Source organism: Taudactylus pleione, unplaced genomic scaffold, assembly GCF_031769625.1.
Source record: "Taudactylus pleione unplaced genomic scaffold, aTauple2 ptg000007l, whole genome shotgun sequence".
NCBI classification, from domain to species: domain Eukaryota; kingdom Metazoa; phylum Chordata; class Amphibia; order Anura; family Myobatrachidae; genus Taudactylus; species Taudactylus pleione.
The window spans coordinates 2,475,686-2,500,008 of NW_028284410.1; the positions used below are offsets into that span (position 1 = coordinate 2,475,686).

At 47.4% G+C, this 24,323-nt stretch overlaps 1 protein-coding gene across 1 annotated transcript in view; it reads left to right on the plus strand.

The window, feature by feature from the left end:
* LOC148542852 (protein kinase C delta type-like) overlaps positions 1-24,323 on the plus strand; it is a 79,777-nt gene that overhangs the window by 45,135 nt on the left and 10,319 nt on the right. The window lies entirely within an intron of this gene.

The following is a 24,323-nucleotide window of genomic DNA, read 5'->3' on the forward strand; positions in this document are numbered from 1 at the left end:
AATAAACTTAGTGGTGCAGGGTTTTTAAAAAAATGACAGGGGCGTGCAGGAGATGCTGTCTGTGGCCCGAAAAATGTCAGGACATTTTCGGCATTCAGCAACAGCGTGCAGGAGATTGCAGCACCTGTAAGAGCATTTTAATTTGCCCTGCCATCAACTGAAGCAAGAAGTGGTAACGAGGTGGAACTCAACCCTGTATATGCTTCAGCGGATGGAGGAGCAGCAAAAAGCCATCCATAGCTATACGACAAGCCATGACATTGGGAGAGGAGGGGAATGTACCTTACCCCAGCACAGTGGAGAGTACTTTCTGCCTTGTGGAAGGTGCTCAAACCATTTGAAGTTGCCACTTGTGAAGTGAGTGCTGACACTGCTAGCTTGAGTAAGGTGATTCCCCTGATTTCACTTTTGGAAAAGCAGCTGGAGAAATTGAAGGATGAGATTAAACAAAGTGATTCCGCAAAGTATGCTGGACTGATAGATCAAGTCCTTTGTTCGCTTCGCCAGGATCCACGGGTGGCCAAGATCTTGAAATCTGATCATTATATTTTAGCAACCATGCTTGATCCTAGGTTCAAGTCATATGCTGTGTCTTTCTTTACAACTGACCCAGATCTTAAAAGAACCAAAGCGCTCCTGGTGAGCAAGTTGGCAGCTGAAGTGACACATGGCACTACGATGACGTCTCCTCCTTCGGTTTCTCCAGCAGCAGCCAGAAAAAAATGCACCTTTTCCAAAAGAGCCAGTGGTGATGCAGATAAGTCAAGTCAACATTTTGACATCTGGTCGGGTCTAAAAGATTTGCCCAACACCAGTGACACCTCTACCGTCACTCCATCTTATACGATTACCATCCAAAGAATGGTGGAGGATCATTTTCAGGACACCGTACATGTAGACATGTCACAGAGTCCCTTAGAATATTGGAAGAAAAAAAAGGCAATTTGGAGACCCTTGTATAAACTGGCTTTGCATTACTTAAGCTGCCCACCCTCCAGTGTGTACTCGGAGAGAGTTTTCAGTACAGCCGGGAACCTTGTGAGCGAACGACGAAGGAGGCTACTTGCACAAAATGTAGAAAAAATTATGTTCATTAAAATGAACTGGAAATTTCACGAGGAAAACCTTTCCCGCCAATCACGTCACAGTACAGATACGTCTGTAATGGTGGATTCCAGCGGGGATGAACTGATATTGTGTGAGGAATCGGATGATGTACACACTGATGAGGGTGAGGATGGCAATGATGGTGACATCATGCCACTGTAAACCTGTTGCCTTTAGTAGATTGGAAGATTTTTTTGTGGGGGCCCAAACAAACCAAGCACTTCAGCCACAAAGTAGCAGTACCTGTCGCTGAAATGCTTGGTTTGTTAAAGTGTGCATGTCCTTTTTAAGATCCAACATAAAGGGTGGGTGGGAGGGCCCAACGACAATACCATCTAGCACTACCTTTCATTTCTGCCACTGCTGTGTGGCATAGTTTCATAGATGTGCTTTAAACTGTGGTGTCTGTGCCACTGCGCCGCTGCTCTGACGCTTGGTAATAACCAGTCAGCTCACTGCAACCCTTAGCCAATAATGTTGAACACAATCATTTAAGCTGTGAGGTGGTCTAAATTGACTGTAAATGACTGGAAATTAATGTTATTGAGGTAAATAACACTCTAGGAAGAAAAAAAAGCCCAATTTATGTCATTTTAGATTTTTTTGCCAATTTTGCCAAAAAATCCAAATCCAAATCCAAAGCCAGTCACCGCAGTTTGGCAAATCCAAATCCAAAGCCGGACGACGAATTAGAACCAAATCCAAATCCGGCAAAAATGGTCTGGCGCACATCCCTAATATTTATACCATACTCAGAGCAAACCAAGCACAAGTAGAAAACCCGGTTGTTATAAACAGGGGGGCCGATAGGGGGGGAGTGGGTGCTAATTACCTAGGCCCGGTCTTGTTGGAGGGGGCCCCTCCCTCCTATATGTCAGCAGCCCAGTACAGGATGCTGTGTGCTGGGCTGAAGTGGAACCAAGGAGACTGCTGTCACTAAGCAGCAGCAGTCTCCTCTCCTCTACATGAGCTGGGTGGGGATGGGGGTACGATCACACTGATTGTACCCCCCCAGGATTTGCTCCTGGATGAGGGTCTCACAGCGCCCCCTTGTCAGCTATGTTTAAAAGGGGCATGGCCACGCTTCCGACGATTAGGTCACGGGGCCCATGTCGACTCTCTATGACCAGTGCTTAAAGTGGCCCTAGAGTCATGGTGGAACTCATCCCCCCCCTCCCCTGAGGTTGGTGCTTTGTCAGTAAAGGGACAGTGTGTGCCGCAAAAAGGGGCATGGTCTGAAAAGAAAGGGGTGTGGTCACACAATAGTGTCCTTAATTCAATTTATGCCACGTAGCACAATCATATTCATATTACACCACACAGTGTGCCCGATCACATTACACCACATAGTAGTGTCCCTTATTCATGGTATGACACACAATGCCCACAGTAGTAGTTCCCCTAAAACACATAATGCCCACAGCAGTAGTGCCCCTTAGACATAATGCCCACAGCAGTAGTGCCCCTTATGCAATGCCCACTGTAGTGGTGCCCCTTATGCAGTGCCCCCAGTAGTGGTTCTCCTTATACAGTGCCCCCAGTAGTGGTGCCCTTTATGCAGTGCCCCCAGGAGTGGTGCCCCTTATGCAGTACCCCCTATGCAATGCCGTATTAGTAGTGCCCCCATTAGTAGTGTCCATAATGGTAAAGCCCCCATTACTAGTGCCCCAAGTGACAATGTCCCAATTAGTAGTGCCCCCAGTAGTAATGCACACATTAGTAGTGCCCCCTGTAGTAGTGCCCCTGTAGTAATGCCCACTGTAGTAATGCCCCCAGTAGTAATTCCCCCAGTAGTAATGCCCCGTCTAGTAGTGCCCCCAGTTGCAATGCCCCAAGTAGTAGTGCACCCAGCAGTAATACCCCCTGTAGTAATGCTTCCAGCAGTAATGCCCCAAAAGTAGTGCCCCTATTAGTAGTGCCCCCAGTAGTAGTGCCTCTTACACAAAAAGAAACACACAATTTTTACCTTAAGCTCTGCTCCTGCGTCCGCTGACGTTATGAAGTCTTTTCCATAGTGCCCACTGTGGGCAAAACAACTCTACAGGCAAAGTGAATTCCAGCCTCTGGCTGCCACTGTAGGGCTGGTAGCAAAATCTCACTGGGGGCGCCCAGCAAATGGACTCCAGCCTGGCACCTCCCTGTGGCGTAGGGCTGACTGGCCGGGTAAGGTGGACTGGAGGAGGCGGAACTGGTTCCGCCTCCAAATAGAACTGACGAAACTCAGTTCTGCCCAATTCCCGCCCACTTTATCCTCTGTCTATGGCCATGTTTATAATTGTAATGTACACAGTATGTGTGTGTGTTCATAGAGAGAGAGAGAGAGAGAGAGAGAGAGATCTGCTACACAAAATGTTTAGGAATCTATCTATCTATCTATCTATCTATCTATCTATCTATCTATCTATCTATCTATCTGTCTGTCTATATAGATAGAGACAATAAGAGACAGAGACAGAAATAGACTGAGAGGATTCAGGTCTCCACTTTTTTCATTTTCGATTGACCAAGAAAAGATGTTGTAACATTATAAAGTGTAAAATGATTGAAAAGTAGAATAAGTCCCTAACATGTGTCAGTTGACCATCTATCTGGCTCATAGCTCTGCAGCTGTGGATCATATTCTGACTAAAGCACCATCCGTGTGGAGTGTGTATCTTTTCTCTATGTTGATATGGGTTGCCCCCTCAGTATATTAATTCTATGTTTCTAAATGTAAAAGACTGGTGAAGTGTCTGAAGCATGGTAGGGAATTCCATGGGGTATATTTACTAAAGGTTCATTTTAATCGATTTAAAATCAATCAAAATTGATCAACATTAATGTTGTGTTTCTAGGACTAAATCACACATTTACTAACAGACAATTTTTTATTTGTTTATTTAAATATTAGTAAATGCGTGATTTAGCCCCCGATACACAACATCAATGTTGATCAATTTTGATTGATTTTACATTTATTCAAATCGATTAAAATGGACTTTTAGTAAATATACCCCCATAATTGGGTAGAAGCTTGGCAGAAGTCTAATAGCTATGAATAAAAAGTGACTCATAGATATTAGCAGACCCACAGGTCAGGTAGAGGTAGGAGAACATGACTATTTCAAGATGATTTGTGAAATGTATATGGGGTGGAGATTATGAAGGCTATGAAGAGTCACTGTAGGAATATGCAGAACAGAGCTGACCACGACCAATTAGATGCCCTAGGCAAGATTCTGGCTGGTGGCCCCCAATGTGGGACCCTAGAAGTGGGCGTGGCCCCACCGAATGGGCCAGTTATTGTGGCCATTTATTGTGTGCTTCCACCACCCACCTCTGCATCCTGCATCACTGGCTCACTCCCCCTCAAAATCTGTTCCAACTTCCTACTCTCGAATATAAAGCCATAAACCAGTCTTCTCCCCCTACATTTCCAGCCTTCTCTCTGTGCAGCCCTCTCTGCTCCAATCACCACACAGTGATGTCACTAGACAGGTGTGGGTCTCACCAGGTGTCACACTCTGAGGAGGTGACACCAAAATGCTGGCTTCTCTTTAGTGACCTGGAGCCAGGTGCTGCACTGTGATGTAATTGCGCAGCGCCCAGCTCCCTGAGGAGAAACTGGCAGCACAGGAGAGTCTCTGTGGGTAACGGCATCTCTGAGAGTGCTGGTCATGCCCCCAGAGTAATAAAAAAGGGGGTGAGGCCATGCCCCTTCACCAACGAGACACACACCCTTTTTGAGATGCTTGTACTGATGGCACTTGCCACACTGTTTGTCACCGACCCCAGTGACACCACCTCACCAGCACCCTGGTCATTTCCACTCACGTCTACTTCCAAGATTTTGCCTGTCATACCCCCATCCTCTGAAACTCGCTTCATTGCCTAGTGAGACTCTGTACCAGTCTCCCCAGCTTCAACGTGCCCTTAAAATACACCATTTTTATTACAATTTACCAGCCCTCTTCATAACTCACCTCATCTGCCCCAGTCCGCCACCATGTATTCTTCTCAGTTCATCTCTGTCACAAGCCGCCGCGCTGCCAATGCTGTGCGGGGTGAACGCCGGACAAGCAGCATATTGTTTGCAGTTCCAGTCTGGATTGCTGCTCAGCCTCTGCACTAATTACTGCCTGTCTGATCTGTGTGCGCTATCAGGGGCATACTGATTGATTCTCCTGTCTGAACACAGCCCAGGTGCTCAATAATCTGTCATTAGGGAGGCTTGCTCTGTTTGGGCCCTGTTTCTGTTAAATTCCAGCCAACCCATCACTTCTTGCCGGTGATAGAGTTTCTCGTACTTCCGGTTGTTCCAGTCTCCTGTTTTCCAGTCGAGTTCCAGAGCCAGTCTACTGTGTCTATCTACTGCCGTTTGTCCCATCCAGGCGGCGCAGTCTGCATTCCACCTGCTCGTGCTGCTTGTGTCATCTAGGCGGCACGGTGCGCTTCCTCCACCTGAAGCGCCATTCTGTGTCCAGCGCCAGTGTCAACCCAGTGACATTGGCCGCAACTCAGCGGTCCACGTGCGCAATCCAGCGCACCGTCGCCAGTGTCATCCCGGCGACACTGGTAGCAACTCAGCATCCTCCTGCCAAGTCGTTCTGCCCTCAAGGCAACAACCAGCCCAGAGACTGCTACCGGCCCAAAGGCCGCATAAACACTAATAGGCCCACAGGCCTCAACCAGCCCAGAGACTGTTACCGGCCCAAAGGCCGCATCACCACTCATAGACCCACAGGCCTCAACCAGCCCAGAGGCTGCTACCGGCCCAAAGGCCGCATCACAACTTATAGGCCCATAGGCCTTAACCAGCCCAGAGGCTGCTACCGGCCCAAAGGCCGCACCACAGCTTACCGGCCTTCAGGCCTCAATCAGCCCAGAGGCCGCGACAGGCCCAAAGGCCGCATCACAATTATATGGCCACATTTTGCCAAGATACTCCAGCCCTCAAGGCTGTGCAGGACTTTTCCCCACTAGTGAGTCTGAGCCCTTAACAATCTCCCAATTGATCACTCCTTTCAATACACCATGCTGCACGAGATGCCTGAGCCACCCTGAGCTGTAGGATAGGGACTTTTTTTTTCCATTTGCCTCATATTCGCATCACAGTGGCAGCAAAACACCTCTTATTGTGTACCAGAGACGTCGGGTTACGACTTAACTGCACGGGAATTAGTTTTAAATATGTACAACTTCACAGATGAAGCACAATGGATTCAGACAAGTGACATATATAAAAGTAATCAGTGCAGTCTCGTTAAGCCATTTTGTTGCATCACATTTTGACTAAATGCACATTTGACTGAAAAATGGCTGTTTGGCAACACTGCAGCAGTAGTGTATGAGGACAGCTCTGTATGTATACAGTATATAGGGATTACCCAATGGAACGTATTGTTCTTACTGTGCGTTTTCTGTCCAAATGTATATTTACATGAGAAATATCTAGCGATGAGCGGTTCTGATTCTTTGGAATCCGAACCGCTTCAAACAGCAGGGATCCGAGTCCGCTCGAACGCTGTACGGGTTTTCCCATCTTAGGGGCGTAGTCGCGATAAGCCGTTTTCGGCGAAAATGTTTCACCGATAATGTCATTTCGCCAGGTGAAAACTTATCCCCGTATTCAATCCAAAGACCTTTCACCTACGCGGAAAGTCAATGCATTGGTATAGGCAAAAAAGATTTGCCTATGAAACCAGGCAGAAAGAAGTGTAGAATTGCAGTTTTGGGGTGCAAAGGTGGGGAAACCACCCTGCACCCTTGGGACAGGTCCCCAAGGGTTACCTGCATCAAAAAAATCCTAAAAAAATTTGAAGAACACCCCAAAAAATGACATTTAAAAAGGGGGCGAAAAAAGTACAAAGTTGGGGTTCAAACCTAAAAACTAGCGAATTAAGCTTTTGGGGGGTCTGCAGGTATGAGGGAGGTGTTTTTCTGATTGCAGGTGCTTGCTGAAGGTGTGTTTTTTACATTTTTTAAAACTTCACTTTTGCGATTTTTAACCATGCTTGCACCCATTTTCATGTACCCCAAATTTGCTGGGACTAGTTATTTTCTCCAAATAAACCTGCTAAATGCTATTCTTCATCACTTGTGCAAAGATGCTAATTAACAGCTATGGAGAGCATTTAAGTAAAATAGCTTCAGTTGTGGCTATTTGGGGGCAACATTGATCCCCAATGTTAGTGCATCTTTTGGGGGGTGTCAGGCTGATTTCTCCAAATCTGACAGCACTTTTCGCCTGTTTGAGTTTTGCTGGGTTCCGTTTTCGGGTACTTTGGAACTGAATAAGGCGAATCGTGGGGCCGCGCACGAAAAGTTTTCACCTCCAAAACACGTGAAGTCGGTGAAAAGTACGGCAACCTTTCCGACGTTTCGCGTCTAATTGAATATGCCCCTGACTTGGATCCCACTGAGAGGTCGAGCGTCATCTTCCCGACGTCGGATTCTTGCAAGACTTGGTTCTATATAAGGCGCCGGGGCCGGGACTCGGTGCCATTTGTCTTTTAGCACGCACGCTGCGCGGAGCTCTGCAAATTCGGCTGCATAAACTCTGTTGGCTCTGTGCTGTTAGTGACTATAGGCAGGATGGGGGGAAGAGTCAGCAGTCGTGTACGCCACTACAGTGGCTGTAGTAGCCTGTGTCCAGGTTGTGCTGTTAGTGACTACGCAGGGTAGGGGGAAGAGTTATTATACTGGCTGTAGTAGCCTGTGTCTAGGTTGTGCTATTAGTGACTGTACGCAGGGTAGGGGGAAGAGTTATTATAGTGGCTGTAGTAGCCTGTGTCCAGGTTGTGCTGTTAGTGACTGTACGCAGGGTAGGGGGAAGAGTTATTATAGTGGCTGTAGTAGCCTGTGTCCAGGTTGTGCTGTTAGTGACTGTACGCAGGGTACGGGGAAGAGTTATTATAGTGGCTGTAGTAGCCTGTGTCCAGGTTGTGCTGTTAGTGACTGTACGCAGGGTAGGGGGGAAGAGTTATTATAGTGGCTGTAGTAGCCTGTGTCCAGGTTGTGCTGTTAGTGACTGTACGCAGGGTAGGGGGAAGAGTTATTATAGTGGCTGTAGTAGCCTGTGTCCAGGTTGTGCTGTTAGTGACTGTACGCAGGGTACGGGGAAGAGTTATTATAGTGGCTGTAGTAGCCTGTGTCCAGGTTGTGCTGTTAGTGACTGTACGCAGGGTAGGGGGAAGAGTTATTATAGTGGCTGTAGTAGCCTGTGTCCAGGTTGTGCTGTTAGTGACTGTACGCAGGGTAGGGGGAAGAGTTATTATAGTGGCTGTAGTAGCCTGTGTCCAGGTTGTGCTGTTAGTGACTGTACGCAGGGTAGGGGGGAAGAGTTATTATAGTGGCTGTAGTAGCCTGTGTCCAGGTTGTGCTGTTAGTGACTACGCAGGGTAGGGGGAAGAGTTATTATACTGGCTGTAGTAGCCTGTGTCTAGGTTGTGCTATTAGTGACTGTACGCAGGGTAGGGGGAAGAGTTATTATAGTGGCTGTAGTAGCCTGTGTCCAGGTAGTGCTGTTAGTGACTGTACGCAGGGTAGGGGGAAGAGTTATTATAGTGGCTGTAGTAGCCTGTGTCCAGGTTGTGCTGTTAGTGACTGTACGCAGGGTACGGGGAAGAGTTATTATAGTGGCTGTAGTAGCCTGTGTCCAGGTTGTGCTGTTAGTGACTGTACGCAGGGTAGGGGGAAGAGTTATTATAGTGGCTGTAGTAGCCTGTGTCCAGGTTGTGCTGTTAGTGACTGTACGCAGGGTAGGGGGAAGAGTTATTATAGTGGCTGTAGTAGCCTGTGTCCAGGTTGTGCTGTTAGTGACTGTACGCAGGGTACGGGGAAGAGTTATTATAGTGGCTGTAGTAGCCTGTGTCCAGGTTGTGCTGTTAGTGACTGTACGCAGGGTAGGGGGAAGAGTTATTATAGTGGCTGTAGTAGCCTGTGTCCAGGTTGTGCTGTTAGTGACTGTACGCAGGGTAGGGGGAAGAGTTATTATAGTGGCTGTAGTAGCCTGTGTCCAGGTTGTGCTGTTAGTGACTTTACGCAGGGTAGGGGGGAAGAGTTATTATAGTGGCTGTAGTAGCCTGTGTCCAGGTTGTGCTGTTAGTGACTGTACGCAGGGTAGGGGGAAGAGTTATTATAGTGGCTGTAGTAGCCTGTGTCCAGGTTGTGCTGTTAGTGACTATACGCAGGGTAGGGGGAAGAGTTATTATAGTGGCTGTAGTAGCCTGTGTCCAGGTTGTGCTGTTAGTGACTGTACGCAGGGTAGGGGGAAGAGTTATTATAGTGGCTGTAGTAGCCTGTGTCCAGGTTGTGCTGTTAGTGACTGTATGCAGGGTAGGGGGAAGAGTTATTATAGTGGCTGTAGTAGCCTGTGTCCAGGTTGTGCTTAGTGACTGTATGCAGGGTAGGGGGAAGAGTTATTATAGTGGCTGTAGAAGCCTGTGTCCACACTCCAGGTTGTGCTGTTAGTGGTTGTTACCCATCTGCTCCAGTGTAAATAAAAAGGTAAATTTTATACATATATTTTTTAAAGTATAATAAAAGGAAAAAAAATGAAAATATAAAAAAAAAAAATTGTGCTGTATCCCACTGTGCAGTGTACTGTTACTGTATATAAGCACCGTGACCAAGGCCGGATTATAGGGGGGGCGAAGGGGGCGGTCGTCCTGGGGCCCCCACACATACGGGGCCCCCACATACTTTGCTCAACCACCAATAACTTAAAAAACGGAGCACAGCATTTAGCTGTCTCCCCTACGGTCCTCGGCAGCTCAGCTGTTTACTTACAGCAGCCGCCGAGGAGCTTCCCTGCAGTTACAGTCTCGTGAGATTATGATGCTAAATCTCGCGAGACTGTGACTGGAGCCCAGGCTGCCTGCAGACTAATGTGTGATCGAGGCAGAGCTGCTGACTCGGACGCCTAATGTGACTCTGCCTCAGCGTTTCACTTGGAGCAAAGAGCAGTAAGTCTGTGTGTATGTATAGAAATGTGTGTATGTATGTATATACAGTGTATATAATATATATATATATATACAGTGTATGTGTATATATACTGTATATGTATATACACAGTATATATATATATATATATATATATATATACATATACTGAATGTGAATATATATATATATATATATATATATATATACTGCACGTACAGTATATATATATATTCACATGCAGTATATGTGTGTGTGTATATATATATATATATACACTTGCATTTGAAACTCCAGTATATATACATCATTACTGCATGTGTATGTATATATACTGCATGTACAGTATGTATGTGTGTATGTATACATATATATATTTGCATTTGAAACTCCAGTTAATTATATATATATAATTATATATATATACACTTCATGTGTATGTGTGTGTGTATATATATATATATATATATATATATACATACACACACTTCATTGCTGCATGTGTGTGTGTATTAGGGGTGTGCACCGGCCACTTTTCGTGTTTTGTGTTTTGGTTTTGGATCTGGATCTTTCTTCGTGTTTTGGATCTGGATTGGTTTTGCCAAAACCACCCTTCCGTGTTTTGGGTTCTGGGTTTTGTGTTTTGGATCTGTATTTTTTTGAAAAAAAGCATAAAAACAGCTAAAATCACAGAATTTGTAGGTTTTTCTGCTCCTATGCTATTATTAACCTCAATAACCTTAATTTCCACTCATTTCCAGTCTATTCTGAACACCTCACACCTCACAATAGTGTTTTTATGTCCAAAAGGTTGCACCGAGGTAGCTGGATGACTATGCTAAGCGACACGAGTGGGCGGCACAAACACGTGACCCATCTAGGAGTGACACTGCAGTGGCAGGCAGGATGGCAGTTAGAAAAACTAGGCCCCAAACTGTACATAATGCAAAGAAAAAAAGAGGTGCAAGATGGAATTGTCCTTGGGCCCTCCCACCCACCCTTATGTTGTATAAACAGGACATGCACACTTTAACAAATCAATCATTTCAGCGCCAGGGTCTGCCACACAACTGTGGCTGAAATGATTGGTTCGTTTGGGCCCCCACAAAACAAGCTGGCAATTAATGTGTCCCTGCACAAACTGGCTCTACGGAGGCAAGATGTCATCCTCATCCTCCTCATCCACCGATTCCTCACCCTCTTCAGTGTGTACATCCTCATCCTCACAAAGTATTAACTCGTCCCCACTTGAATCCACCACCACAGGTCCCTCTGTACCTTCTGGAGGCTGGTCTCCCTGGAAGAGCTGATAATTCATTTTGATGAACATCATCTTCTCCACATTCTGTGGAAGCAACCTCCTACGCCTTTCGCTGACAAGGTTCCCGGCTGCACTAAACACTCTTTCGGAGTACACACTGGAGGGGGGGCAACTCAGGTAAAATAGAGCCAGTTTGTACAGGGGCCTCCAAATTGCCTCTTTTTCCTGCCAGTACAGGTATGGACTGTCTGACATGCCTACTTGGATGCTGTCACCGATGTAATCCTCCACCATTCTGTCAATGGTGACAGTATCATATGCAGTGACAGTAGACATGTCAGAAATTGTTGCCAGGTCCTTCAGTCCGGACCAGATGTCCAAACTTGGTCCTGCCTGCCCTGCATCACCGCCAGCGGGTTGCTTAGGATACCTAAGTTTTTTCCTGGCAGCCCCAGTTGCGGGAGAAAATGAAGAAGGAGCCGTTGACGTGTCACGTTCCGCTTCAGCTGACAGTGTGTTCACCAGCAGGTCTTTGCACCTCTGCAGGCTTGTGTCGGCCGGAAAGAGAGACACCACATAGGCTTTAAACCTAGGATCGAGCACGGTGGCCAAAATGTAGTGGTCTGATTTCAACAGATTGACCACCCTGGAATCCTGGCAAAGCGAATGAAGGGCTTCATCCACAAGTCCCACATGCCGAGCGGAATCGCTCCGTCTTAGCTCCTCCTTCACTTTCTCCAGCTGCTTCTGCAAAAGCCTGATGAGGGGAATGACCTGACTCAAGCTGGCAGTGTCTGAACTGACTTCACGTGTGGCAAGTTCGAAGGGCTGAAGAACCTTGCACAACACGGAAATCATTCTCCACTGCGCTTGAGTCAGGTGCATACCCCCTCCTTTGCCTATGTCATAGGTGGATGTATAGGCTTGTATGGCCTTTTGCTGCTCCTCCATCCTCTGAAGCATATAGAGGGTTGAGTTCCACCGCGTCACAACCTCTTGCTTCAGGTGATGGCGGGGCAGGTTCAAGAGTGTTTGCTGGCGCTCCAGTCTTCGGCACGCAGTCGCTGAATGGCGAAAGTGGCCAGAAATTTTTCGGGCCACCCAAAGCGTCTCCTGCACGCCCCTGTCGCTTTTCAGAAAATTCTGCACCACCAAGTTTATTGTGTGAGCAAAACATGGGACGTGCTGGAATTTGCCCAGATGTAATGCCCGCACAATATTGGTGGCGTTGTCAGATATCACAAATCCCCAGGAGAGTCTAAGTGGGGTAAGCCACTGGGCGATGATTTCCCTCAGTTTCTCTAAGAGGTTGTCGGCGGTGTGCCTCTTACTGAAACCGGTGATACACAGCGTAGCCTGCCTTGTAACGAGCTGGCGTTTCTGAGATGCTGCTACTGGTGACGCTGCTGCTGTTGCTGCGTAAGGTGATACATCTACCCAGTGGGCTGTCACAGTCATATAGTCCTTAGTCTGCCCTGTTCCACTTGTCCACATGTCCGTGGTTAAGTGGACATTGTGTACAACGGCATTTTTCAGGACACTGAGGACACTTTTTCTGACGTTTCTGTACAGTCTCGGTATCGCCTGCCTAGTGAAGTGGAATCTAGACGGGATTTGGAACCGGGGACACACTACCTCCATCAATTGTCTAAATCCCACTGCACTAATGGCGGATACCGGACGCACGTCTAACACCAACATAGCAGTCAAGGCCTCAGTTATACGTTTTGCTTCAGGATGACTGCTGTCGTACTTCATCCTCCTCGCTAAGGACTGTTGGAGGGTCAATTGTTTAGTAAAAGTAGTGGTGTTCCTACTTCCTCTCTGGGATGATGAACGACTCCCAGCAGCAGCAGCAACAGCAGCAGCGGCAGCAGTAGGCGTAGCAATGCAGGATCCTCCGGAGGAATCCCGGATAGGAGAGTCAGTCATGCCAGTGATATGGCCTGCAGGACTACTTCCGATCCTGACTAAGGAGGAAATTGACGAGGAGGGAGTTGACGGTGTGGTTTGCAGGCGCTTGGATACAACAGGACAACGGGATTTAGGTGTCCCTGGACTGCTTACGGTCTGAGCCAAAGTTTCTGAACTTGACAGTAACTTTTTATGAACGCGCTGCAGGTGCCGTATAAGGGAGGATGTTCCTAGGTGGTTGACGTCCCTACCCCTACTTATTTCACCTTTACATATGGTACATATGGCAAGACAGTTGTTGTCCGGATTTGGATAGAAATATTGCCAGACCAAAGAGGTGGAATGTTTGGTCTTCTGCCCAGGCATGACCGTGATGGGCTTTTTCATCCCACGGACAACAACTGTCTCCCCCGGAGCCTGATTTAAACAAACCACATCACCATCAGAATCCTCCTCGCCAACTTCCTCCTCAGCGCCAGCTACACCAGTATCCTCATCCTGTTGTACTTCAACAGTGACATCTTCAATTTGCATATCAGCAAGTGGACTGTGGGTGCTCCTTTCAGCACTTGCAGGGGGCGTGCAAATGGTGGAAAGAGCCACCTCTTCCCGTCCAGTGCTGGGAAGGTCAGGCATCGCAACCACCACCACACTTGGACTCTCTTTGGGGATTTGTGATATCTTCTTAGAAAGCACAGTTCTTCGCTGTGCTTTTGCCAGCTTAACTCTTTTGATTTTTTTAGTGGGAGGAGTGCTTCCATCGTCATGTGAAGCTGAACCACTAGTCATGAACATACTAGGGATCGACCTTAGCCGTTCCTTGCCACTCCGTGTCGTAAATGGCATATTGGCAAGTTTACGTTTCTCTTCAGCTGATTTAAATGTCTTTTTCAAGGTCATTTTCCTGAACTTTGCCATTTGGGATTGTATGTGCCCTCTACTATGACATTGGGCATCGGCCTTGGCAGACGACGTTGATGGCATGTTATCGTCTATGTCATGACTAGTGGCAGCAGCTTCAGCACTAGGAGGAAGTGGTTCTTGATCTTTCTCTATTTTATTTTTATCGGAGAAAGTTTGGTCCTCCATTTATGTTATATCGATTTGATATATACGTGCGGCTAAACACAGAAAATAAATTTTTTTTTGGTTCGGACTGGAGTGTACTTTGTGGGTTACAGCACCCTTTAACGGTCAAGCCAGCCGGCCCTTTACTTATGACACAGGCGCACTCTTGGCACTACTTTGTTGATGCACGTGCGGCTACTGCGCACACAATTCACAAACACAGAAAATAATTTTTTTTTGGTTTGGACTGGAGTGTACTTTGGGGGTTACAGCACCCTTTAACGGTCAAGCCAGCCGGCCCTTTACTTATGACACAGGCGCACGCTTGGCACTACTTTGTTGATGCACGTGCGGCTACTGCGCACACAATTCACAAACACAGAAAATAATTTTTTTTTGGTTTGGACTGGAGTGTACTTTCGGGGGTTACAGCACCCTTAACGGTCAAGCCAGCCGGCCCTTTACTTATGACACAGGCGCACGCTTGGCACTACTTTGTTGATGCACGTGCGACTACTGCACACACAATTCACAAACACAGAAAATAATATTTTTTTTGGTTTGGACTGGAGTGTACTTTCGGGGGTTACAGCACCCTTAACGGTCAAGCCAGCCGGCCCTTTACTTATGACACAGGCGCACGCTTGGCACTACTTTGTTGATGCACGTGCGGCTACTGCGCACACAATTCACAAACACAGAAAATAATTTTTTTTTTGGTTTGGACTGGAGTGTACTTTCGGGGGTTACAGCACCCTTAACGGTCAAGCCAGCCGGCCCTTTACTTATGACACAGGCGCACGCTTGGCACTACTTTGTTGATGCACGTGCGGCTACTGCGCACACAATTCACAAACACAGAAAATAATTTTTTTTTTGGTTTGGACTGGAGTGTACTTTCGGGGGTTACAGCACCCTTAACGGTCAAGCCAGCCGGCCCTTTACTTATGACACAGGCGCACGCTTGGCACTACTTTGTTGATGCACGTGCGGCTACTGCGCACACAATTCACAAACACAGAAAATAATTTTTTTTTTGGTTTGGACTGGAGTGTACTTTCGGGGGTTACAGCACCCTTAACGGTCAAGCCAGCCGGCCCTTTACTTATGACACAGGCGCACGCTTGGCACTACTTTGTTGATGCACGTGCGGCTACTGCGCACACAATTCACAAACACAGAAAATATATTATTTTTTTAGCACTTGGGGGGAGCACCCCTGATGGACAGAGCACCCCCTGGACAACACTACAGCACTCCTTTAGGACTGGGACACTGCACAGGACTTTGGAGTGGACACAGCCCCTATGGAGAACTGACTGCACAACACAGTCCAGCCAGCCCCTATGGACTTTGAAGTAGTGGACACAGCCCCTATTAACAACAGCAGCACAGCACAACACAGCCAGCCCCTATGGACTTTGAAGTAGTGGACAACAGCAGCACTACACTACACTACACTACACAGCCCTAACTCCCACCCTCCCTCTTCACTGTCCACAGCCGAGTGAGAAAATGGCGCCGACGTGTGTACCTTATATAGGATCCAAAACCCGCGAGACTCGGAAGGCGGGAAGATGACGTTTTGCCTCGATTTCAGATCCGAGTCAGGCGGGAAAAGTCGAGCCTGACTCGGATCGGACTCGGATCGGGGGGGCTCGGGGGGGTTCGGATTTCAGAAATCCGAACCCGCTCACCCCTAGTGTGTATATATTAGGGGTGTGCACCGGCCACTTTTCGTGTTTTGTGTTTTGGTTTTGGATCTGGATCTTTCTTCGTGTTTTGGATCTGGATTGGTTTTGCCAAAACCACCCTTCCGTGTTTTGGGTTCTGGGTTTTGTGTTTTGGATCTGTATTTTTTTGAAAAAAAGCATAAAAACAGCTAAAATCACAGAATTTGTAGGTTTTTCTGCTCCTATGCTATTATTAACCTCAATAACCTTAATTTCCACTCATTTCCAGTCTATTCTGAACACCTCACACCTCACAATAGTGTTTTTATGTCCAAAAGGTTGCACCGAGGTAGCTGGATGACTATGCTAAGCGACACGAGTGGGCGGGCACAAACACGTGACCCATCTAGGAGTGACACTGCAGTGGCAGGCAGGATGGCAGTTAGAAAAACTAGGCCCCAAACTGTACATAATGCAAAGAAAAAAAGAGGTGCAAGATGGAATTGTCCTTGGGCCCTCCCACCCACCCTTATGTTGTATAAACAGGACATGCACACTTTAACAAATCAATCATTTCAGCGCCAGGGTCTGCCACACAACTGTGGCTGAAATGATTGGTTCGTTTGGGCCCCCACAAAACAAGCTGGGCAATTAATGTGTCCCTGCACAAACTGGCTCTACGGAGGCAAGATGTCATCCTCATCCTCCTCATCCACCGATTCCTCACCCTCTTCAGTGTGTACATCCTCATCCTCACAAAGTATTAACTCGTCCCCACTTGAATCCACCACCACAGGTCCCTCTGTACCTTCTGGAGGCTGGTCTCCCTGGAAGAGCTGATAATTCATTTTGATGAACATCATCTTCTCCACATTCTGTGAAGCAACCTCCTACGCCTTTCGCTGACAAGGTTCCGGCTGCACTAAACACTCTTTCGGAGTACACACTGGAGGGGGGGCAACTCAGGTAAAATAGAGCCAGTTTGTACAGGGGCCTCCAAATTGCCTCTTTTTCCTGCCAGTACAGGTATGGACTGTCTGACATGCCTACTTGGATGCTGTCACCGATGTAATCCTCCACCATTCTGTCAATGGTGACAGTATCATATGCAGTGACAGTAGACATGTCAGAAATTGTTGCCAGGTCCTTCAGTCCGGACCAGATGTCCAAACTTGGTCCTGCCTGCCCTGCATCACCGCCAGCGGGTTGCTTAGGATACCTAAGTTTTTTCCTGGCAGCCCCAGTTGCGGGAGAAAATGAAGAAGGAGCCGTTGACGTGTCACGTTCCGCTTCAGCTGACAGTGTGTTCACCAGCAGGTCTTTGCACCTCTGCAGGCTTGTGTCGGCCGGAAAGAGAGACACCACATAGGCTTTAAACCTAGGATCGAGCACGGTGGCCAAAATGTAGTGGTCTGATTTCAACAGATTGACCACCCTGGAATCCTGGCAAAGCGAATGAAGGGCTTCATCCACAAGTCCCACATGCCGAGCGGAATCGCTCCGTCTTAGCTCCTCCTTCACTTTCTCCAGCTGCTTCTGCAAAAGCCTGATGAGGGGAATGACCTGACTCAAGCTGGCAGTGTCTGAACTGACTTCACGTGTGGCAAGTTCGAAGGGCTGAAGAACCTTGCACAACACGGAAATCATTCTCCACTGCGCTTGAGTCAGGTGCATACCCCCTCCTTTGCCTATGTCATAGGTGGATGTATAGGCTTGTATGGCCTTTTGCTGCTCCTCCATCCTCTGAAGCATATAGAGGGTTGAGTTCCACCGCGTCACAACCTCTTGCTTCAGGTGATGGCGGGGCAGGTTCAAGAGTGTTTGCTGGCGCTCCAGTCTTCGGCACGCAGTCGCTGAATGGCGAAAGTGGCCAGAAATTTTTCGGGCCACCCAAAGCGTCTCCTGCACGCCCCTGTCGCTTTTCAGAAAATTCTGCACCACCAAGTTTATTGTGTGAGCAAAACATGGGACGTGCTGGAATTTGCCCAGATGTAATGCCCGCACAATATTGGTGGCGTTGTCAGATATCACAAATCCCCAGGAGAGTCTAAGTGGGGTAAGCCACTGGGCGATGATTTCCCTCAGTTTCTCTAAGAGGTTGTCGGCGGTGTGCCTCTTACTGAAACCGGTGATACACAGCGTAGCCTGCCTTGTAACGAGCTGGCGTTTCTGAGATGCTGCTACTGGTGACGCTGCTGCTGTTGCTGCGTAAGGTGATACATCTACCCAGTGGGCTGTCACAGTCATATAGTCCTTAGTCTGCCCTGTTCCACTTGTCCACATGTCCGTGGTTAAGTGGACATTGTGTACAACGGCATTTTTCAGGACACTGAGGACACTTTTTCTGACGTTTCTGTACAGTCTCGGTATCGCCTGCCTAGTGAAGTGGAATCTAGACGGGATTTGGAACCGGGGACACACTACCTCCATCAATTGTCTAAATCCCACTGCACTAATGGCGGATACCGGACGCACGTCTAACACCAACATAGCAGTCAAGGCCTCAGTTATACGTTTTGCTTCAGGATGACTGCTGTCGTACTTCATCCTCCTCGCTAAGGACTGTTGGAGGGTCAATTGTTTAGTAAAAGTAGTGGTGTTCCTACTTCCTCTCTGGGATGATGAACGACTCCCAGCAGCAGCAGCAACAGCAGCAGCGGCAGCAGTAGGCGTAGCAATGCAGGATCCTCCGGAGGAATCCCGGATAGGAGAGTCAGTCATGCCAGTGATATGGCCTGCAGGACTACTTCCGATCCTGACTAAGGAGGAAATTGACGAGGAGGGAGTTGACGGTGTGGTTTGCAGGCGCTTGGATACAACAGGACAACGGGATTTAGGTGTCCCTGGACTGCTTACGGTCTGAGCCAAAGTTTCTGAACTTGACAGTAACTTTTTATGAACGCGCTGCAGGTGCCGTATAAGGGAGGATGTTCCTAGGTGGTTGACGTCCCTACCCCTACTTATTTCACCTTTACATATGGTACATATGGCAAGACAGTTGTTGTCCGGATTTGGATAGAAATATTGCCAGACCAAAGAGGTGGAATGTTTGGTCTTCTGCCCAGGCATGACCGTGATGGGCTTTTTCATCCCACGGACAACAACTGTCTCCCCCGGAGCCTGATTTAAACAAACCACATCACCATCAGAATCCTCCTCGCCAACTTCCTCCTCAGCGCCAGCTACACCAGTATCCTCATCCTGTTGTACTTCAACAGTGACATCTTCAATTTGCATATCAGCAAGTGGACTGTGGGTGCTCCTTTCAGCACTTGCAGGGGGCGTGCAAATGGTGGAAAGAGCCACCTCTTCCCGTCCAGTGCTGGGAAGGTCAGGCATCGCAACCACCACCACACTTGGACTCTCTTTGGGGATTTGTGATATCTTCTTAGAAAGCACAGTTCTTCGCTGTGCTTTTGCCAGCTTAACTCTTTTGATTTTTTTAGTGGGAGGAGTGCTTCCATCGTCATGTGAAGCTGAACCACTAGTCATGAACATACTAGGGATCGACCTTAGCCGTTCCTTGCCACTCCGTGTCGTAAATGGCATATTGGCAAGTTTACGTTTCTCTTCAGCTGATTTAAATGTCTTTTTCAAGGTCATTTTCCTGAACTTTGCCATTTGGGATTGTATGTGCCCTCTACTATGACATTGGGCATCGGCCTTGGCAGACGACGTTGATGGCATGTTATCGTCTATGTCATGACTAGTGGCAGCAGCTTCAGCACTAGGAGGAAGTGGTTCTTGATCTTTCTCTATTTTATTTTTATCGGAGAAAGTTTGGTCCTCCATTTATGTTATATCGATTTGATATATACGTGCGGCTAAACACAGAAAATAAATTTTTTTTTGGTTCGGACTGGAGTGTACTTTGTGGGTTACAGCACCCTTTAACGGTCAAGCCAGCCGGCCCTTTACTTATGACACAGGCGCACTCTTGGCACTACTTTGTTGATGCACGTGCGGCTACTGCGCACACAATTCACAAACACAGAAAATAATTTTTTTTTGGTTTGGACTGGAGTGTACTTTGGGGGTTACAGCACCCTTTAACGGTCAAGCCAGCCGGCCCTTTACTTATGACACAGGCGCACGCTTGGCACTACTTTGTTGATGCACGTGCGGCTACTGCGCACACAATTCACAAACACAGAAAATAATTTTTTTTTGGTTTGGACTGGAGTGTACTTTCGGGGGTTACAGCACCCTTAACGGTCAAGCCAGCCGGCCCTTTACTTATGACACAGGCGCACGCTTGGCACTACTTTGTTGATGCACGTGCGGCTACTGCGCACACAATTCACAAACACAGAAAATAATTTTTTTTTTGGTTTGGACTGGAGTGTACTTTCGGGGGTTACAGCACCCTTAACGGTCAAGCCAGCCGGCCCTTTACTTATGACACAGGCGCACGCTTGGCACTACTTTGTTGATGCACGTGTGGCTACTGCGCACACAATTCACAAACACAGAAAATAATTTTTTTTTTGGTTTGGACTGGAGTGTACTTTCGGGGGTTACAGCACCCTTAACGGTCAAGCCAGCCGGCCCTTTACTTATGACACAGGCGCACGCTTGGCACTACTTTGTTGATGCACGTGCGGCTACTGCGCACACAATTCACAAACACAGAAAATAATTTTTTTTTGGTTTGGACTGGAGTGTACTTTGGGGGTTACAGCACCCTTAACGGTCAAGCCAGCCGGCCCTTTACTTATGACACAGGCGCACGCTTGGCACTACTTTGTTGATGCACGTGCGGCTACTGCGCACACAATTCACAAACACAGAAAATAATTTTTTTTTTGGTTTGGACTGGAGTGTACTTTCGGGGGTTACAGCACCCTTAACGGTCAAGCCAGCCGGCCCTTTACTTATGACACAGGCGCACGCTTGGCACTACTTTGTTGATGCACGTGTGGCTACTGCGCACACAATTCACAAACACAGAAAATAATTTTTTTTTTGGTTTGGACTGGAGTGTACTTTCGGGGGTTACAGCACCCTTAACGGTCAAGCCAGCCGGCCCTTTACTTATGACACAGGCGCACGCTTGGCACTACTTTGTTGATGCACGTGCGGCTACTGCGCACACAATTCACAAACACAGAAAATAATTTTTTTTTGGTTTGGACTGGAGTGTACTTTCGGGGGTTACAGCACCCTTAACGGTCAAGCCAGCCGGCCCTTTACTTATGACACAGGCGCACGCTTGGCACTACTTTGTTGATGCACGTGCGGCTACTGCGCACACAATTCACAAACACAGAAAATAATTTTTTTTTTGGTTTGGACTGGAGTGTACTTTCGGGGGTTACAGCACCCTTAACGGTCAAGCCAGCCGGCCCTTTACTTATGACACAGGCGCACTCTTGGCACTACTTTGTTGATGCACGTGCGGCTACTGCGCACACAATTCACAAACACAGAAAATAATTTTTTTTTGGTTAGGACTGGAGTGTACTTTCGGGGGTTACAGCACCCTTTAACGGTCAAGCCAGCCGGCCCTTTACTTATGACACAGGCGCACGCTTGGCACTACTTTGTTGATGCACGTGCGGCTACTGCGCACACAATTCACAAACACAGAAAATAATTTTTTTTTTGGTTTGGACTGGAGTGTACTTTCGGGGGTTACAGCACCCTTAACGGTCAAGCCAGCCGGCCCTTTACTTATGACACAGGCGCACGCTTGGCACTACTTTGTTGATGCACGTGCGGCTACTGCGCACACAATTCACAAACACAGAAAATAATTTTTTTTTTGGTTTGGACTGGAGTGTACTTGGGGGTTACAGCACCCTTTAACGGTCAAGCCAGCCGGCCCTTTACTTATGACACAGGCGCACGCTTGGCACTACTTTGTTGATGCACGTGCGACTACTGCGCACACAATTCACAAACACAGAAAATAATATTTTTTTTGGTTTGGACTGGAGTGTACTTTCGGGGGTTACAGCACCCTTAACGGTCAAGCCAGCCGGCCCTTTACTTATGACACAGGCGCACGCTTGGCACTACTTTGTTGATGCACGTGCGGCTACTGCGCACACAATTCACAAACACAGAAAATAATTTTTTTTTTGGTTTGGACTGGAGTGTACTTTCGGGGGTTACAGCACCCTTAACGGTCAAGCCAGCCGGCCCTTTACTTATGACACAGGCGCACGCTTGGCACTACTTTGTTGATGCACGTGCGACTACTGCGCACACAATTCACAAACACAGAAAATAATATTTTTTTTGGTTTGGACTGGAGTGTACTTTCGGGGGTTACAGCACCCTTAACGGTCAAGCCAGCCGGCCCTTTACTTATGACACAGGCGCACGCTTGGCACTACTTTGTTGATGCACGTGCGGCTACTGCGCACACAATTCACAAACACAGAAAATAATTTTTTTTTTGGTTTGGACTGGAGTGTACTTTCGGGGGTTACAGCACCCTTAACGGTCAAGCCAGCCGGCCCTTTACTTATGACACAGGCGCACGCTTGGCACTACTTTGTTGATGCACGTGCGGCTACTGCGCACACAATTCACAAACACAGAAAATAATTTTTTTTTTGGTTTGGACTGGAGTGTACTTTCGGGGGTTACAGCACCCTTAACGGTCAAGCCAGCCGGCCCTTTACTTATGACACAGGCGCACGCTTGGCACTACTTTGTTGATGCACGTGCGGCTACTGCGCACACAATTCACAAACACAGAAAATATATTATTTTTTTAGCACTTGGGGGGAGCACCCCTGATGGACAGAGCACCCCCTGGACAACACTACAGCACTCCTTTAGGACTGGGACACTGCACAGGACTTTGGAGTGGACACAGCCCCTATGGAGAACTGACTGCACAACACAGTCCAGCCAGCCCCTATGGACTTTGAAGTAGTGGACACAGCCCCTATTAACAACAGCAGCACAGCACAACACAGCCAGCCCCTATGGACTTTGAAGTAGTGGACAACAGCAGCACTACACTACACTACACTACACAGCCCTAACTCCCACCCTCCCTCTTCACTGTCCACAGCCGAGTGAGAAAATGGCGCCGACGTGTGTACCTTATATAGGATCCAAAACCCGCGAGACTCGGAAGGCGGGAAGATGACGTTTTGCCTCGATTTCAGATCCGAGTCAGGCGGGAAAAGTCGAGCCTGACTCGGATCGGACTCGGATCGGGGGGGCTCGGGGGGGTTCGGATTTCAGAAATCCGAACCCGCTCACCCCTAGTATATATATATATATATATATATATATATATTATATATATATATATATATATATATATTTGCACTTGAAACTCCAGTTTATTGCATTTTCTTTAAAATGTAGTAGTATACTGGGGTTTTAGGTTCAAATATATATACAGATAGATAGATAGATAGATAGATAGATAGATAGATAGATAGATAGATAGATAGATATACACACGAAGACATACTTTTTTTTATAACATCACCAATATATGTTATTTGATCATTTTATTGATAGGGGCCCCCACCAGTTTGTTGCCCAGGGGCCCCCACAGACCTTGATCCGGCCCTGACCGTGACTACTTGGACATTAGCCCTCTGTGTGTATAAGCACCGTGACTCCTTGGGTAATAACCATCTGTGTGTATAAGCACCGTGACTCCTTGAGCAATAGCCCTCTGTGTGTATAAGGCTATAAGCACCGTGACTACTTGGGCAATAGCCCTCTCTGTGTATAAGGCTATAAGCACCGTGACTACTTGGGCGGTAGCCATCTGTGTGTATAAGCACCGTGACACCTTGGGCAGTAGCCCTCTGTGTGTATAAGGCTAAAAGCATTGTGTCTCTCACAAAAGTGGCAGTCCCTGTCACTGAAATGCTTGGTTTGTTAAAAGTGTGCATGTCCGTTTTAATATCCAACATAAGCGTGGGTGGGAGGGCCCAAGTACAATTCCATCTTGCACTACCTTTCATTTCTGCCACTGCTGTGTGGAAATGTTTCATAGATGTGCTTTACACTGTGTCTGTGCTGCTGCTCTGTCACTTAGTAACCAGTCAGCTCACTGCAACCTTTGGCCAATAATGGTGAAAACAATATTATAAGCTGTGAGGGTCTACATTGACTGTAAATGAGTGGAAATTAATGTTATTCAGGTTAATAATACTCTAGGAACAACAAAAAAAAGCCCAAATTATGTGATTTTAGCTTTTTTGTCAATTTTTGTAAAAAATCCAAATTCAAAGCTAGTCACGGCAGGTTTGGCAAATCCAAATCCAAAGCCAGACAACGAATCAGAGCCAAATGCAAATCCAGCAAAAATGGTCTGGTGCACATCCCTAGACATATCCTATAGGGGGGAATTCAGTCTGTGTTAACACGGTTACAGGGGTTAAAGCAGCTAA